We start from the raw sequence: 19,511 nt of genomic DNA, 5'->3' as shown, positions 1-19,511 counted from the left end.
ATGTACGTATGTATATAGTAGCTAAGTTCAAAAGATTTAATCTATCTAAATTTTCGTTGTTTTGTGTGTCAGCCCGCATAGTTCAGTCGGTAGAGCATCAGATTTTAAGAACTACCGTTTTATGAAATCTGAGGGTCGCGGGTTCAAGTCCCTCTGCGGGCGACGTTTTTTCTTTTGGAAATTGTTGCAGAAGAAATGTCCAATTGACTGGTTGGTTTTATATTTACAGATATTTATAAGTATGTTACATTTGTTATGAATCATATATCATATAAAAGCGCTTTCGTCCACTCTAGTGGAGTTTTCAAATTGAACTTTTGCAAGAATTTTGTCTCCATTTATAGTATTATTGAGTGTGTAGGGGCGGGGAGAGATATGTGATTCTACAAGAGGGTGAAGAATGTGGAGAAAGTGAGAGAGAGAGAGAGAGAGAAAGAGAGAGAGAGATCGTGTGTGTTTTTGTATCTTAAAGTAGTGTTAAAGAAAAATAGAAGGAAAGGGAGAAGAAGGAGAGAAAGAAGAAAAGAATTGGCTGATATCTTTGCAGCTGGTCAGTCTTTCAATGGTAAGTGATTATTGGCTTTTAAAAATGGCAAACCCAGCTGGTCACTCCAAGGGGAGCAAAATGTCACTTTTCAAATAATTATTTGGATTTCTTTTTTATCATTGTCTTCTGAGAGAGAGAGAGAGGGTGCGCGCGCACGCGTGCGTGTGTGTGTGTGTGTGTGTGTGCGCGTGTATGTGCGCATGTGTGTGGGTGTCTGTGTATCTGAAAAGTGTGTCAAATGGGAAAGGGGAATGAAAGGAAGGAGGAGGAGGGAAAGAAAAAAAAATGTGTTTACATTTTTGCAACTGGTGAGGCTTTCAATCCAATGGTTGATACCTGTGCTGATATGGGTTGGGGAACCTGGATGAAAGAGTGATTTTCTTTACGTATATGTACATATCTGTAGTACTGTTTGTGTGTATGTGTGTGTGTGTGTGTGTGGTGTGTGTGTGTGTGTGTTTAATACAATTTACTTTACAAAATTGGTCCTTCATTAAGTACAAATTATTATAGAAATATTTTCAGCCATTTAATTTGGTGTGAGAACTTTGTTACGAAGTATTGTTCCATATTTCTCCTAAAGGAGGTGTCATTCTTTGGACATTTGTAGAAGGGAAAGATCTTAAATTTTCCTTCTCCACATGTTTCTAGGTGTTTCGCTGAGTAAATACCAGATACATGTGGAGAAGGAAATTTAAGATCTTCCCTTCTACAAATGTCCAAAGAATGACACTCCTTCAGGAGAAATATGGAAAAATACTTCATAACATAGTTCTCGTGATGCAACCGAAACAGATGAGGGCTATATTATACCTATTTCTTTATTACCCACAAGGGGCTAAACACAGGCATAGGTACAGTGCTATATTATACCACCTGCGCTCTGGGTCGATCTATTCGACTGGCACCCTCCACAAAAATGTCGGGCCTTGTGCCTAGAGTAAAAAGATTATAATATGACTTTACCAGGATGGGACTTGATGAATGAACGAATTACTTATTAAATATCAGTAGTAAATTTGAAGGAGTTATTAGAAACTACTAAGGGGTACATAAGATATCAGATGACAGCTTTTATACAACAATCGTTTCCTTTAACAAGGAATGTGTAGCTAAGTCCATTATATTTCATTTGTCTAAAAGTTAAATCTAGCGGTTGAAGCCCGCATAGCTCAGTCGTTAGAGCATCAGATCGACTTTAAGAACAGTCGAGTTATGAAATCTGAGGGTCGCGAGTTCAAGTCCCTCTGCAGGCGACGAATTTTCTTTTGGAAGTTGTCCATGAAGAAATATCCAATAAACTGGTTTCAAAGATTGGAATTTACATTTCCATAATTCAATTGATTAGGTGTGGAAACAGCTGTATGCAGGAATTTCTCTGCATGAATTTAAATTTCTATGAATAATCAACTTCTGTACGTCATTTTTTTCTTTTTTCTCTTGTTTTTCTCACATATATATATATATATATATATATATATATATATATATATATATATATATATATATATATATATATATAATACATATATATATATACATTTATAATTAAGGGCTTAGTAAAATATTTACTTTGCCACATACTGAATTTTTAGAATTGCAGCCAAAAAAATGTTGTTTAGCCATTTCTACTACTTTAAGAAGAATCTCCCTGAAAGTGCTTACTCAAAAATAACTCACGTAGACATGGAGGGAAAACAACAAAATATCACAAGTACAAAGATTATTTGAGAACGTTTCAACGTTTCTAGATTAGCCGAATTAAAACTCGACATTTCTTTCGTCAGCTCAACATTTCTTATTTGATTTGAAAGCATAAAAATATGAACATACTCAACCGACTGAATCACCTCAGACGAACAAACTGATAGTGCCAGCGAATTCAAACAGTGCAAGTAAAGAATCTATGTACCATCCCCTCCCATCCACGTGAAATATTTTGAATACGCCTTGAATGGTTTTTACATACTGAGAAATACTTGGTGAAATTAATTAATAGCTAATTGATTTTACCCTTAATTATTGATATATATATATATATATATATATATATATATATATATATATATATATATATATATATATGTTCATACACGTGCGTGTGTGTGTGTGTAGTAGTAGTAGTAGTAGTAAGTAGTAGTAGTAGTAGTAGTAGTAGTAGTAGTAGTAGTAGTAGTAGTAGTAGTAGTAGTAGTAGTAGTAGTAGTGTAGTAGTTAGTAGTAGTAGTAGTAAAACAAATAGTCAATCCTACAGTATTCTATTTTTGCAAACTGAATAGAAATATGTTCTGATAACTTTTCCACTTTAACATTAGATGTTTATAAATTATTAGGTGTTTTCAAGATAATTTGAGAGATACAAAGTTCGATTCTCCGTTGTGGCTTTACGATGACCTTTTTGTGAAGATGCATGGCTCAGTGGTTAGAACATTGGGCTTACAATCGTGATGTTGTAAGTTCGATTCCTAGACCGGGACTATGAGTTGTGTTTCTGAGCAAGACACTTCATTTCATATTGCTCCAGTTCACTTAGCAGTAGAAATAATTTGCGACATTACTGTTGCCAAACTGAATCGGCTTTGTCGTTTTCTTGGACAACATCAGCGTTGTGGAAAGGACTGACTGGTATTCGACAAACAACCTTGCCCGGACTTGTGACTCGGAGAGGAACCTTCTGGTCATTCGTGACCGAAGGGAGTTTTTAAGACTCAGTGTAACTTTGTCAGTAATCAATGTCGCAGTAGTCTTACAAAATATTGACAATTCTATAAATAAATGAAAAAGAAATTAAAGAGTTATGACTTAAGATGTGTGAAATATAATTTATTTATTGGGATGGAAAATGGAAATGGAATCGATGTCCTGTTTTCACATAATTCCTTTTAAGGAACATCTGCATCTGACAATTATTATACATGATATATGATCATGATATATATTTTTGAGTTGATTTTTTTATTCCCTTATCATTCGGAAGGCGCATAAGGCTGTGGTGGACTGGCAGTATCACTGGCACGCCGAACAAAATGCTTAGTAACGCTTCTCCGGTTCTACGTTCTGAACTCAAATTCCGACAATGAAGTAAGTACCAGTTGAGGACTTGGGTCGATGTAATCGACTAACCTACCCCAACCCTCGAACAAACCCCAAACTTTGTGTCTATACCTACAGTAGAAAGGATAGTGAAGGCGCGTGACCGAGTGGTAAGAGTGTTGCTCCCAAGACCGAGGTTTCGATTACCGGAATGGGGCAGCGTATTCTATTCTTGAGCAAGACACTTACATCATGTCCACTTTAGTCCACTCACCTGCAATGTGTATGCCTTCAATGAACTGGCATCTCATTGAGGAGGATTTGCAGAGATCTCGGTCACCTACACGCCAAGGAGACGAAGTAACCAGCTCTCTGAATCCTAGAACTCCAGACAGCAATGTTCGGGTGCTGCTGCTGCTGCTGCTGCTGCTGCTGATGATGATGATGATGATGATGATGGAGGTTGTAGTGGTGATGGTAGAGGAGGAGGAGATATTACGTGATGCAACTGAAGCAAATGATGGCTATATTATACCAGCTGCGTACTGGGGTCGATCTAATCGACTGGCCCCCTCCACAAAAATGTCGGGCCTTGTGCCTAGAGTAGAAAAGATTATAATTGAAAGAGAGTAGTGTATATACATTTTGAATGACCAATATGACTTACCAGGTTGGGACTTGATGAGTGAACGAATTACTAAATTAAATATCAGCGTAAATGTGAAGGAATTATTAGTAATCACTACGGGGTAACGTAAGATATCAGATGACAGCTTTATACAACAATCGTTTCAGTTAACAAGGAATGTGTAGCTAAGTCCATTATATTTCATTTGTCTAAAAGTTAAACTGGACGAGAGGAAGCCCGCATAGCTCAGTCGGTAGAGCATCAGACTTTTAAGAACTGCCGGGTTATGAAATCTGAGGGTCGCGGGTTCAAATCCCTCTGCGGGCGACAATTTTTTTCTTGCAATACCATTTATTTTTTTTCATTTTTCTTAGTCGAACACATTTTCACCCTGCAAATGTTACAATTGTTTTCCCTTTTTGCTCAATCATTTCTTGCTGCCCATCACATTTTCCAGCTTGGCAATGTCATTTCTGTCTTTCGAATATTTTTTACGCTCTTCTATTTCCATTAGCATTCAGTCTTTTGCTGTTTTTATTCCTACCACGCTATGTCATCATCTTCGGCGGCCACAGTCTATTGACTGAAACAAGTAAAATATAATCATTGTCACATGTAAATTAACTGACGGCCCTGGTAATTCTGCAAAGCATGAGTATAGATCTCTGACTACAGTTTTCGTCTACAAAGAAACATATATCTACATCGTACTAGATCCATTTCCGCCATCTAAAATCACACACAATGGCTCCTATTAAATTATCATGTATTTTCATATATTAAACTTTGTTGCACCACTGCTGCGCATTAAGAACAACACCATTGATTATTACATTGATTATTTAAGATATTATTATATTAGTGCCAGAAACAAGATATATATAGAGATAGATAGATATCCTTTGGTAAAGAATGAAAATCACACTCACACATTTAATAGAAACCTGTAAAGAATAGTCATTATACATTAGCGTGAGCATGCAGAGTGACCCCATGAAGACACAACCAATTGTTAATATATGGGCATTCCGTCGATATAACTCGACGATTTCGGGCACTTCCGAATTCATGCAGAGAAATTCCTGCTTGCAGTTGTTTCCACACCCAATCAATTCAATTATTGAAATTTAAATTCCCATATTTGAAACCAGTCAATTTGTTTTTCTTCTGGGACAATTTCCAAAAAGATTACTCGTCGCCTGCAGAGGGATTTGAACCCGCGACCCTCAGATTTCATCTGAGTATTGTTTTGTGTATGTATGTATGTATGAATGTATGCATGTACGTATGTATATATGTATGTATGTATGTTTTGGTGTATGTTTGTACGTATGTATATAGTAGCTAAGTTCAAAAGATTTAATCTATCTAAATTTTCGCTGAATCGCATGTCACCCCGCATAGCTCAGTCGGTAGAGCATCAGACTTTTAAGAACTGCCGCGTTATGAAATCTGAGGGTCGCGGGTCCAAGTCCCTCTGCGGGCGACGATTTTTCTTTTGGATGTTGTCGCAGAAGAAATGTCCAATTGACTGATTGGTTTTATATTTGTGGAATGGTTTTATATTTGCTGGATTGTTTTATATTTACAGATATTTATTAGTATGTTACATTTTTTATGAATCATATCTCTTATTATAAAAGGCAGATTTTATCTGCCTCCCTTTGTCTCTTATCTCTTATTATAAAAGGCAGATTTTATGTGCCTCCCTTTGTCTCTTATAGAAATCTACAATATAGGATTTCTTCAATTACAATTTACCTAGCATTTTTAAGAGTAGAATACATCGGGTCGTGCCAGGTACAGTTTTTCAAATTTCACCCCCAATTAAGCAAAATTTCGAGAAAACTCACATTGTGGTGTGTAAGTGAAGTGCTTTTCTTAGTGTGGGCTACAGCACACACACACACACAAAAACGGAGCGAACTGCTTCACTCATGCTATCACCCTAATTTCTCCTCCTTTCTTTTTGCAAGTGTGCAACGATTAAAGTGAAAGTATTTATATAAAACGGATGAACTGCTTCACTCATGCTATCACCATAATTTCTCATACTTTCTCTTTGCAAGTGTACCTTAAACCACTACTCAAAAAAAAACACAGCAAACAGAAACAAATAAATACATAACGATTTACTCCTCACACAATTTCTTCAATTAGAGTTTACCTATGATTTTTCAAAGTACTTCCATTCGGTCATGGCATACAAAATTTCTTTCAATTTCACCCCCATTTCAGAAAAAATTCGAGAAAACTAAATATTTTACCATTTCACTCTTTCACTTCAAAGCCTTTACTCTGCATATTACTCCCACTTCCTCTTTACACACATAGACACGCAAATATATAAATAAAATTGTAAGCTAACGTGTGTGTGTGCGTGTGTGTGAGTGTGTGTGTGAGTGCGTGTGTGTGTGTGTGTGTGTGTGTGAGGGTGCGTGTGTATGTGTGCGTGTGTGTGAGTGTTTGACAGGGATGAGCCAGTCAGACTGGTCATCCTTTTTGCTAGAAGATCACCTATGGTCTTATATGCTACACCACTGGTTTTCGGTTCATATTAATCAAATTAATATTCACAACAAGAAGGACTATTCATTATAATACATCAGTTCCACACATTTACCCTGGTTCCATTTCGGACAACTGCACAAACATTTGCCATTTCACACATGTATGTAAACAAATTCCTTTCTTAAAATTTCAATTCATTTTCTTTTTCAATTCATACAAAGTTTTTTAGGACGAATATAAGATCTAAAGTATATCCAAGTAGCAGAAAGATCGCCCAAAAGTGTATATAGATATTTAAATGTATTTATATATTCATCTATACACAGATGTATGTATAATGTGTGTGTATATATTTCCATAGAGGTAACCATTCACTCCATACAAAGTTATTTAGGACGAATATAAGATCTAAAGTTATCTCTAAGTAGCAGAAAGATCGCCCAAAAGTGTATATAGATATATAAATGTATTTATATATTCATCTATGCACACATGTATGTATAACGTGTGTGTATATATTTCCATAGAGGTAACCATTCACTCCATACAAAGTTTTTAGGACGAAAATAAGATCTAAAGTTATCTCTAAGAAACAGAAAGATCGCCCAAAAGTGTATATAGATATTTAAATGTATTTATATATTCATCTATACACACATGTATGTATAATGTGCGTGTATATATTTCCATAGAGGTAACCATTCAATCCATACAAAGTTTTTTAGGACGAAAATCTTTATATATAAAAGAAAGGTTGTGTGTCTGTCTACTCCGATTTAGATTCCTAACTACTCCCACATTTTGCGATGCAGTTTAACCAAAACCGGGTATCTTATAGTCGTCATTCATATCGAGCCCTTCTGGGTATTAGCGCGCGTCTACGATGAGTCTACGATTTTACAAATAATTTACCATCATTTTTTTCCATTTTAATGCATATTTTTTTTTTAATAAAGGGAAATACCTCTCAAACTTCACACCAATATGCGACGTAATATCACATCAGTAGCATTTCCTCACACCCTCCTTGCACTTGGCGAAGGCAAAATACCAGGGGATGAAAATGGTAATATTGCCATCGATTCCATTTGTACCGTTGTTAAGACGCCTTCTGATCTCAGAGATGCAGTGTTCCCAGATCTACAAGCTAATTATCAGAATATGGATTGGATTGGCAAAAAGGCTATACTGGCCCCGAGGAATAAAACTGTTCACCATATTAATGATGAAATGCTAAAACTCATTCCTGGGGAAGTCTATGTATATCAGTCTATCGATACAACTCCTGACCCAGAGGACGTCATCAACTATCCAATAGAGGTACTCAATTCCTTTGAGCACCCCGGACTACCACCACACTTTCTCAAACTTAACGTTGGTGCCCCTATAATGCTCATCAGAAATTTGGTTCCCCCAAAACAATGCAATGGCACACGTTTGATCGTTAAGTCCTTATCGCCCACCGTAAAATTATATCAATATTTGCCTGAATAATCATCATAATTCAGTGCAATCATTAACAGTACTTTCAAGCAATTCAGCCCCGAGCAACGCCGGGCAATTCTGCTATTATCATATAAAAGCGCCTTCGTCCACTCTAGTGGAGTTTTCAAATTGAACTTTTGCAAGAATTTTGTCTCCTTTTATAGTATTGTTGAGTGTGTAGGGGCGGGGAGAGATATAAGATACTACAAGAGAGTGAAGAATGGGGAGAAAGTGAGAGAGAGGAGAGAGAGATCGTGTGTGTTTTTGTATCTTAAAGGAATGTTAAAGAAAAAGAGAAGGAAAGGAAGAAGAAGGAGAGAAAGAAGAAAAAATTTGCTGATATCTTTGCAGCTGGTCAGTCTTTCAATGGTAAGTGATTCTTGGCTTTTAGAAATGGCAAACCCAGCTGGTCACTCCAAGGGAAGCAAAATGTCACTTTTCAAAAAATTGTCTGGATTTCTTTTTTATCATTGTCTTGTGAGAGAGAGAGAGAGAGAGAGTGTGTGTGTGTGTGTGTGTGTGTGTGTGTGTATGTATGTGTGTGTGCGTGTGTGCGGGTGTCTATGTATCTGAAAGATGTGTCAAATGGGAAAGGGAATGAAAGGAAGAAGGAGGAGAGAAAGAAGAAAAAAATGTGTTTACATTTTTGCAACTGGTGAGTCTTTCAATAGAAAATGATTCTTGGCTTTTAGAAATGGCAAACTCAACTGGCCACTTCAAGGGCAGGCAAAATGTCACTTCTCAAAAAATTGTCTAGATTTCTTTTTATCATTGTTTTGTGTGTGTGTGTGTGTGTGTGTGCACATGTGTGTGTGCACATGTGTGTGTGCACATGTGTGTGTGCACATGTGTGTGTGCACATGTGTGTGTGCACATGTGTGTGTGGGTACCTGTGTATCTGGTAGGGTTGTCGCTGGAGAAGGAAGAAAGAAGAAAGTGAGGAAAAAGAAATAATTGTGTTGACATTTATACCACTGTTCAGTTCTTTCAATCCAATGTTTGATTCCTGTGCTGATAAGGGTTGGAGAATGTGGATGAAAGATTATTTTTATTTATGTATATGTACATATTTGTAGTACTGTTTGTGTGCGTGTGTGTGTGTGTGTGTGTGTGTGTGTGTGTGTGTGTGTGTTGTGTGTGTGTGTGTGTGTGTGTTTAATACAATTTACTTTACAAAATTGTTTCTTCATCTAGTACAAAATATTATAGAAATATATTCAGCCATTTAATTTGGTGGAGAACTTTGTTATGAAGTATTGTTCCATATTTCTCCTGAAGGAGGTGTCATTCTTTGGACATTTGTAGAAGGGAAAGATCTTAAATTTTCCTTTTCCACATGTATCTGGGTATTTACTCAGTGAAACACCCAGATACATGTGGAGAAGGAAAATTTAAGATCTTTCCCTTCTACAAATGTCCAAAGAATGACACCTCCTTCAGGAGAAATATGGAAAAATACTTCAAAACATACTTCCCGTGATGCAACTGAAACAGATGAGGGCTATATTATACATATTTCTTTATTACCCACAAGGGCATAGGTACAGGCATAGGTACACACAGGCATAGGTACAGTGCTATATTATACCACCTGCGTACTGGGGTCGATCTATTCGACTGGCACCTTCCACAAAAATGTCGGGCCTTGTGCCTAGAGTAGAAAAGATTATAACTGAAAGAGAGTAGTGTATATACATTTTTAATGACCAATATGACTTTAACAGGATGGGACTTGATGAGTGAACGAATTACTACATTAAACATCAGTAGTAAATGTGAAGGAATTATTAGTAATCACTACGGGGTGACATAAGACATCAGATGACAGCTTTATACAACAATTGTTTCAGTTAACAAGGAATGTATAGCTAAGTCCATAATATTTCATTTGTCTAAAAGTTAAAGCGGGCAGTCGGAAGCCCGCATAGCTCAGTCGGTAGAGCATCAGACTTTTAAGAACTGCCGTGTTATGAAATCTGAGGGTCGCGGGTTCAAGTCCCTCTGCGGGCGACATGATTTTACTTGCAATACCATTTTTTTTTCTCGTAGTCGAGCACATTTTCGCCCTGCTACTCTTACAATTTTTTTCCTTTTTTCCTCAATCTTTTCTTGCTGCCCATCACATTTTCCAGCTTGGCAATGTCATTCCGGTCTTTCGAAATATTTTTAGGCTCTTCTATTTCCATTAGCATTCAGTCTTTTACTCTTTTATTCCTACCACACTATGTCATCATCTTCGGCCACAGTCTAATGACTGAAACAAGTAAAATTTAATGAGATTGTGTAATGGAACTGTAACCATTGCAAGTAGTATTGTATGTATGTTTGTATATATGTACGTACGTATATAGTAGGTAGGTTTAAAAGATTTAATCTATCTAACTTTTCGCTGAAACAGTTGTCAGCCCGCATAGCTCAGTCGGTAGAGCATCAGACATTTAAGCATTTCGAGTGGTGAAATCTGAGGGACGCAGGTTTAAGTCCATCTGTGGGCAACGACTTCTCTTTTCGAAAATGACCTTGAAGAAATACCCAATTAACTGGTTTCAGATGTGAGAACTTAAATTTCTTGAATTCAATTCATTAGGTGTTAGGAAACAAGAGTAAGCAGGAATTCGAATATCTTTCGATAAATAACTTCTGTACTTCATTTTTTTCTATCTTCTTTCTATCTATATTATACCACCTGCGCACTGGGGTCGAACTATTCGACTGGCCCCTCCACAAAAATGTCGGGCCTTGTGCCTAGAGTAGAAAAGATTATAATTGAAAGTGAGTAGTGTATATACATTTTGAATGACCAATATGACTTTACCAGGATGGGACTTGATGAGTGAATGAATTACTATGTTAGATATCAGTAGTAAATGTGAAGAAATTATTAGTAATCACTACGGGGTGACATAAGACATCAGATGACAGCTTTATGCAACAATCGATTCAGTTAACAAGGAATGTGTAGCTAAGTCCATATTTCATTTGTGTAAAAGTTAAACTGGGCGGTAGGAAACCCGCATAGCTCAGTCGGTAGAGCATCAGACTTTTAAGAACTGTCCAGTTATGAAATCTGAGGGTCGCTGGTTCAAGTCCCTCTGCGGGCGGCAAATTTTTTCATGCAATACCATTTCCTTTATTTTTTTCTTTTTCTTAGTCGAACACATTTTCACCCGGCAACTGTTACAATTGTTTTCCCTTTTTGCTCAATACTTTCTTGCTGCCCATCACGTTTTCCAGCTTGGCAATGTCCTTCCGGTCTTTCGAAATATTTTTACGCTCTTCTATTTCCATTAGCATTCAGTCTTTTGCTGTTTTATTCCTACCACGCTATGTCATCATCTTCGGCCACAGTCTAATGACTGAAACAAGTAAAATTTAATAATTGTCTCATGTAAATTAACTGATGGCCCAGGTAATTCTCTGAAGCATGAGTATAGATCTCCGACGACAGTTTTCATCTATAAAGAAACATACATTTACATGGTACTAGATCCATTTCCGCCATCAAAAATCACACACAATGGCTCCTCTTAAATTATCATGTATGTATTTATGTATGTATGCACGTATGTATATAGTAGCTAAGTTCAAAAGATTTAATCTATCTAAATTTTCGTTGAATGGCGTGTCAGCCCGCATAGCTCAGTCGGTAGAGCATCAGACTTTTAAGAACTGCCGTGTTATGAAATCTGAGGGTCGCGGGTTCAAGTCCCTCTGCGGGCGATGACTTTTCTTTTGGAAATTGTCCCAGAAGAAATGTCCAATTGACTAGTTGGTTTTATATTTGCTGGATGGTTTTATATTTACAGATATTTATTAGTATGTTTATATTTATAGATATTTATTAGTATGTTACATTTTTTATGAATCATATATCATATAAAAGCGCTTTCGTCCACTCTAGTGGAGTTTTCAAATTGAACTTTTGCAGGAATTTTGTCTCCTTTTATAGTATTATTGAGTGTGTAGGGGCGGGGAAAGATATAAGATACTACAAGAGGGTGAAGAATGAGGAGAAAGTGAGAGAGAGAGATCGTGTGTGTTTTTGTATCTTAAAGAGGTGTTAAAGAAAAAGAGAAGGAAAGGAAGAAGAAGGAGACAAAGAAGAAAAAATTTGCTGATATCTTTGCAGCTGGTCAGTCTTTCAATGGTAAGTGATTCTTGGTTTTTAGAAATGGCAAACCCTGCTGGTCACTCCAAGGGGAGCAAAATGTCACTTTTCAAATAATTATCTGGATTTCTTTTTTATCATTGTCTTCTGAGAGAGAGAGAGAGAGAGGGGGAGTGCGCGCGCGTGTGTGTGTGTGTGTGTGTGTATGTGTGTGTGTGTGTGTGTGTGTGTTTAATACAATTTACTTTACAAAATTGGTCCTTCATCTAGTACAAATTATTATAGAAATATTTTCAGTCATTTAATTTGGTGGAGAACTATGTTATGAAGTATTGTTCCATATTTCTCCTGAAGGAGGTGTCATTCTTTGGACATTTGTAGAAGGGAAAGATCTTAAATTTTCCTTCTCCACATGTTTCTAGGTGTTTCGCTGAGTAAATACCCAGATACATGTGGAGAAGGAAAATTTAAGATCTTTCCCTTCTACAAATGTCCAAAGAATGACACCTCCTTCAGGAGAAATATGGAAAAATACTTCATAACATAGTTCTCGTGTTGCAACTGAAATAACTGATGGCTATATTAAACCACCTGCGTACTAGAGTCGATCTATTCGACTGGCCCCCTCCTTGTTTGAAACATGTCAATTGGTTATTTCTTCTGGACCAATTTCCAAAAGAAAACTCCCAGAAGGATTTGAACCCGCGACCCTCAGATTTCATCTGAGTATTGTTTGTGTATGTATGTATGTATGTATATATGTATGTATGCTTGTGTGTATGTATGTACGTAGGTATATATTCGCTAAGTTCAAAAGATTTAATCTATCTAAATTTTGGTTGAACCGCATGTCAGCCCGCATAGCTCAGTCGGTAGAGCATCAGACTTTTAAGAACTGCCGTGTAATGAAATCTGAGGGTCGCGGGTTCAAGTCCCTCTGCGGGCGACGATTTTTCTTTTGGAAATTGTCCAAGAAGAAATGCCCAATTGACTGGTTGGTTTTATATTTGCTGGATGGTTTTATATTTACAGATATTTATTAGTATGTTACATTTTTTATGAATCATATATCATATAAAAGCGCTTTGGTCCACTCTAGTGGAGTTTTCAAATTGAACTTTTGCAGGAATTTTGTCTCCTTTTATAGTATTATTGAGTGTGTAGGGGCGGGGAGAGATTTTAAGATACTACAAGAGGGTGAAGAATGGGGGGAGAGAGAGAGAGAGAGAGAGAGAGAGAGATCGTGTGTGTTTTGTATCTTAAAGAAGTTTTAAAGAAAAAGAGAAGGAAAGGAAGAAGAAGGAGAGAAAGAAGAAAAAATTTGCTGATATCTTTGCAGCTGGTCAGTCTTTCAATGGTAAGTGATTATTGGCTTTCAGAAATGGCACACCCAGCTGGTCACTCCAAGGGGAGCAAAATGTCACTTTTCAAAAAATTGTCTGGATTTCTTTTTTTATCATTGTCTTGTGTGAGAGAGAGAGAGAGAGTGTGTGTGTGTGTGTGTGTGTGTGTGTGTGTGTGTGTGTGTGTGTGTGTGTGTGTGTGTGTGTGTGTGTGCGTGTGTGGGTGTCTGTGTATCTGAAAGGTGTGTCAAATGGGAAAGGGAATGAAAGGAAGGAGGAGGAGGAGGGAAAGAAGAAAAAAATGTGTTTACATTTTTGCAACTGGTGAGTCTTTCAATCCAATGTTTGATACCTGTGCTGATATGGGTTGGAGAATCTGGATGAAAGAGTGTTTTTATTTATTTATATGTACATATGTGTAGTACTGTTTGTGTGCATGTGTGTGTGTGTGTGTGTGTGTGTGTGTGTGTGTGTGTGTGTGTGTGTGTGTGTGTTAATACAACTTACTTTACAAATTTCGTCCTTCATCTAGTACAAAATATTATAGAAATATTTTCAGCCATTCAATTTGGTGGAGAACTTTGTTATGAAGTATTGTTCCATATTTCTCCTGAAGGAGGTGTCATTCTTTGGACATTTGTAGAAGGGAAAGATCTTAAATTTTCCTTCTCCACATGTTTCTAGGTGTTTCACTGAGTAAATACCCAGATACATGTGGAGAAGGAAAATTTAAGATCTTTCCCTTCTACAAATGTCCAAAAAATGACACCTCCTTCAGGAGAAATATGGAAAAATACTTCATAACATAGTTTTCGTGATGCAACTGAAACAGATGAGGGCTATATTATACCTATTTCTTTATTACCCACAAGGGGCTAAACACAGGCATAGGTACAATGCTATATTATACCACCTGCGCTCTGGGGTCGATCTATTCGACTGGCACCCTCCACAAAAATGTCGGGCCTTGTGCCTAGAGTAGAAAAGATTATAATTGAAAGAGAATAGTGTATATACATTTTGAATGATCAATATGACTTTACCAGGATGGGACTTGATGAATGAACGAATTACTATATTAAATATCAGTAGTAAATTTGAAGGAGTTATTAGAAACCACTAAGGGGTAACATAAGATATCAGATGACAGCTTTATACAACAATCGTTTCCTTTAACAAGGAATGTGTAGCTAAGTCCATTATATTTCATTTGTCTAAAAGTTAAATCTAGCGGTTGAAGCCCGCATAGCTCAGTCGGTAGAGCATCAGACTTTTAAGAACTGTCGAGTTATGAAATCTGAGGGTCGCGGGTTCAAGTCCCTCTGCAGGCGACGAAGTTTCTTTTGGAAGTTGTCCATGAAGAAATATCCAATTAACTGGTTTCAAAGATTGGAATTTACATTTCCATAATTCAATTGATTAGGTGTGGAAACAGCTGTATGCAGGAATTTCTCTGCATGAATTTAAATTTCTATGAATAATCAACTTCTGTACGTCATTTTTTTCTTTTTCTTCTTTTTCTCATATATATATACATATATATATATATATATATATATATATATATATATATATATATATATATATATACATTTATATAATTAAGGGCTTAGTAAAATAATTTACTTTGCCACATACTGAAATTTTTAGAAATAGCAGCCCAAAAAAATTTTTGTTTAGCCATTTCTACTACTTTAAGAAGAATCTCCCTGAAAGTGCTTACTCAAAAATAACTCACGTAGACATGGAGGGAAAACAACAAAATATCACAAGTACAAAGATTATTTGAGAACGTTCAACGTTTCTAGATTAGCCGAATTAAAACTCGACATTTCTTTCGTCAGCTCAACATTTCTTGTTTGGATTTGAAAGCACTAAAAATAATGAACATACTCATCCGAAATGTATCACCTCAGACGAACACCTCCAAACTGATAGTGCCAGCGAATTCAAACAGTGCAAGTAAAGAATCTATGTACCTTCCCCTCCCATCCACGTGAAATATTTTGAATACGCCTTGAATGGTTTTTACATACTGAGAAATACTTGGTGAAATTAATTAATAACTAATTGATTTTACCCTTAATTATTGATATATATATATATATATATAGCAATAATAATTCTCTAAATGAGATATAGACAGTAACTGCTCCATAACATAAGGGACTAAAGCCATCTGAATATGGCTAGGGACAGGGCAGGGTGGTGGGGGTGTTACTGTTGCATTTAGCCCCAGGCGAACATCAACGTCGCCAGATAGGCTTGACACCATCACGGCGTCCTCTATCCTGCAAAGGGAGATACACGTGCGTGTGTGTGTGTGTTGTAGTAGTAGTAGTAGTAGTAGTAGTAGTAGTAAAACAAATAGTCAATCGTACAGTATTCTATATTTGCAAAACTGAATAGAAAAATGTTCTGATAATTTTTCCACTTTAACATTAGATGTTAAATTATTAGGTGTTTTCAAGATAATTTGAGAGATACAAAGTTCGATTCTCCGTTGTGGCTTTACGATGACCTTTTTGTGAAGATGCATGGCTCAGTGGTTAGAACATTGGGCTTACAATCGTGATGTTGTAAGTTCGATTCCTAGACCGGACTATGAGTTGTGTTTCTGAGCAAGACACTTCATTTCATATTGCTCCAGTTCACTTAGCAGTAGAAATAATTTGCGACATTACTGTTGCCAAACTGAATCGGCCTTTGTCGTTTTCTTGGACAACATCAGCGTTGTGGAAAGGACTGACTGGTATTCGACAAACAACCTTGCCCGGACTTGCGACTCGGAGAGGAACTTTCTTGGTCATTCGTGACCGAAGGGAATTTTTAAGACTCAGTGTAACTTTGTCAATGTCGGGCCTTGTGCCTAGAGTAGAAAGGATTATAATTGAAAGAGAGTAGTGTATATACATTTTGAATGACCAATATGACTTTACCAGGATGGGACTTGATGAGTGAACGAATTACTATATTAAATATCAGCAGTAAATGTGAAGGAATTATTAGTAATCACTACGGGGTGACGTAAGATATCAGATGACAGCTCTATGCAACAATCGTTTCAGTTAACAAGGAATGTGTAGCTGAGTCCAAAATATTTCATTTGTCTAAAAGTTAAAGCGGAAGGTCGGAAGCCTGCATAGCTCAGTCGGTAGAGCATCAGACTTTTAATGAAAGGAAGCAGTTAAGTTATCTGAGGGTCGGGGGTTCGAGTCCCTCTGCGGGCAACAAAAATTTTGCTCTGATATGCATTTTCTTCTAGCTGCCTGGCATTTTCATCGTTGTAAGGTTATTATGGGTATTATATATATATATATATATATATATATAATAGAAACTGTAGGGGATAGCTAATATGAACTTTAATTACATATTCTACACTTAATTTAAACTTGTCTAAAAAGGATATCAGATATACAGATGTACAGAAAGGAGTGAGTGAATATATATATATATAACGGGAAACTTAATGAAAATAAACAAAAGACGAAGGCAGGTGGAGTACAAACAAACAATTGTATTAGTATGGCGCTCAGGAATATAAATAAAACAAGTCTTTTACGTTTCGAGCCTACGCTCTTCAACAGAAAGATACACAGAAAAGAAACACGGAGAGAAACAAGGAGAGAAAAAAATGCGTGCAGAAGCTAGCGATTCAACATGGCGATACATATATATATATATATATATATATATATATATACGCACGCACACACAGTCCTTGTTGTATCTCTGAGGGCCATTATGCCAACACACGAGTTCATATTGAGAACCTTGCAAACCAAATACAAAAACGGAATAATTAGTTCACAGATGAGATCCAGAGATTCTCAGTATAGAAGACACTTGGTGCTCAAAAGATTCAAACGTAGATTCCGATGTCTTTACACAGGATCGATTCCACTGGGTGAAGAATGGCTATGAGAGGGATCAAGTTGAACGGATATAGAGGCAAATATGCGGATAAACAAATTAAATATATGAAATATAATAGTTTCGGTATTAAATACAAAATATGTATACATGCATAACGAGAGAAGGCAAAAGGTGGGGGCTCTCAGACGATGAATATTTAAGTATAAATATATAAATATTTATATTAATAGACCCAACTTAGAAAGTGTGTGTGGTGTATATACAGGGTGCGGTGAATAAACTGTCGTCTAAATTACGCAAACATGAAAATAACGCTGATATCTCATTTTAACAAATATATTTACCAAAATTACATAAAAATATCTGGAAATACTAAAGAGTAAATTTATTCAATAAAATCGCCATTAATTTCAACCATAGTCTCCAGACGACTTCGGAATCTCCTGCAACTCTTCTAGACTGTCTCCTTGTTTAAGTGGGTGAATGCTGCCATTATTCTTGCCTTCAGTTCATCTTTGGTGTTACAAGGAGTTTTGTTGGTCTCTCGCTCAACTGCGCCCCACACATAATAATCAAGTGAGGTATTGTCTGAGGAGCTAAGTGGCCAGATGTTAGGGTTGATGTTGTCACAGAAATTATCTGACAATCGTGGCCAGAGTCAAATGACTGAAACAAGTAAAAGAATAACAGTAAAAGAATATATATATGCAAGACTGAAGATGAAAGAAAAAGGTCGGTCATTCCTCCAAATCCTTGAAACAATTACGATTTCTGATGAACATTTGATAAAGCAATACACGCCTTCTCCTATCAAATACTGTCTACAAATTCTTTCTGTATATAGGCTTATAAACAATTATGATTTCTGATGAACTTAATTAGGAACTTATTTTACTGCCTATTTTGAGCACATTTATGTAAACTGTTTGAATGCAAAGTCTCTCTTAACATTTTCTTATCGTTGTCAATGACTCTATCACTGTATTTTAATACATGTATATTAATTGATTTTTAACATCACAAAGGCTACACAAAGTCTTGCAGTTTACTTTTGAAAATCTTTTTTTAAAAAAAGCGAAACCGATCTAGTCAATAAACATTTTAAAAGACCTCTGTATTTTCAAATCCTCTTCCCTACGTGACCGCGTGTGTACCGTTGGCAATTTTTTTCCTCTGTCTTCCCTTCTCTGGATCTTTCCTTCTCCTATGTTTCCGACGAAGAGGTCCGCTCGAAACGTTAAACCCTCCTTCTTTCCTTCTTTCCTGAGCGTTCAATGATACCATATTTGTTCCACGTCCTCGCGTTGTTGTGTTTTTTTTTGTGCTTTCATGTTTGGATTAACCATATATATATATATATATATATATATATATAATGATGATGATAATGTCGCGTGTTTGTTGGCTGGTTTGAGGCGATGACTGGTTGAGTTGATGAATGAAAATGTGTATCTTGGCTGCGTGAAAAAGTAACTGAACGACAACCGCGAACATTTAACACAAGCGTTTATTATCGTACACAGAGTCCAGTAGCGTTGGTATTTTACAAATGACAACACCAATATTTACATACTGGGAGAGATATACTGCTTGGAGTTTGCTTCAAACTTACTGCAGTAACATGTGGCTAGCCCAACATAACTAGTAACAAGTGTCCTACATTCGTGGCGACGGAAATTCCAGTCGTCTATCTGCTATCTGTCTTAACTGTCTTCTTGAGTCTCGTCTAGCTGTGGTCAGAGTGGAAACACATCGCGCAGCTGCCTCAACATCCTGCAATTACTGACAAAAGCGGCTTTTTTATAAGGCGCAAGAAGAAGATTAAGATCTTTTCTGTTGGCTGCCACTTTTCAATTTCTTCAATTTTTGTTCCACTTGATTTAATATTTGATGTACTAGGGTAGTTTTGTATGGTAATCATTGACAAGAAATTCATTTTCGCCATAAACCAATAGATAAAGAATTAATAGCTTTTAA

General features: G+C 36.5%; 6 non-coding genes across 6 annotated transcripts; all 6 read left to right on the top strand.

The window, feature by feature from the left end:
- The first annotated feature begins 4,443 nt into the window (after window positions 1-4,443).
- Trnak-uuu lies at window positions 4,444-4,535 on the top strand. The gene is given in 2 exon segments: window positions 4,444-4,480; window positions 4,500-4,535. It is a non-coding gene; the product is annotated as a tRNA-Lys (tRNA).
- Window positions 4,536-10,122: 5,587 nt separating this feature from the next.
- On the top strand, window positions 10,123-10,214 carry Trnak-uuu. The gene is given in 2 exon segments: window positions 10,123-10,159; window positions 10,179-10,214. It is a non-coding gene; the product is annotated as a tRNA-Lys (tRNA).
- Window positions 10,215-11,832: 1,618 nt separating this feature from the next.
- On the top strand, window positions 11,833-11,924 carry Trnak-uuu. The gene is given in 2 exon segments: window positions 11,833-11,869; window positions 11,889-11,924. It is a non-coding gene; the product is annotated as a tRNA-Lys (tRNA).
- A 1,242-nt stretch (window positions 11,925-13,166) lies between these two features.
- On the top strand, window positions 13,167-13,258 carry Trnak-uuu. Its single transcript is given in 2 exon segments — window positions 13,167-13,203; window positions 13,223-13,258. It is a non-coding gene; the product is annotated as a tRNA-Lys (tRNA).
- Window positions 13,259-14,894: 1,636 nt separating this feature from the next.
- Window positions 14,895-14,986, top strand: Trnak-uuu. The gene is given in 2 exon segments: window positions 14,895-14,931; window positions 14,951-14,986. It is a non-coding gene; the product is annotated as a tRNA-Lys (tRNA).
- Window positions 14,987-16,791: 1,805 nt separating this feature from the next.
- On the top strand, window positions 16,792-16,885 carry Trnak-uuu. Its single transcript has 2 exons — window positions 16,792-16,828; window positions 16,850-16,885. It is a non-coding gene; the product is annotated as a tRNA-Lys (tRNA).
- The last annotated feature ends 2,626 nt before the right edge of the window (window positions 16,886-19,511 follow it).

The sequence above is a fragment of the Octopus sinensis genome, linkage group LG6, assembly GCF_006345805.1.
Source record: "Octopus sinensis linkage group LG6, ASM634580v1, whole genome shotgun sequence".
In the NCBI taxonomy this organism is placed as follows: Eukaryota; Metazoa; Mollusca; class Cephalopoda; order Octopoda; family Octopodidae; genus Octopus; species Octopus sinensis.
The sequence above is the reverse complement of the archived record's forward strand: the minus strand, read 5'-3'. Positions and strand labels throughout refer to the sequence as shown.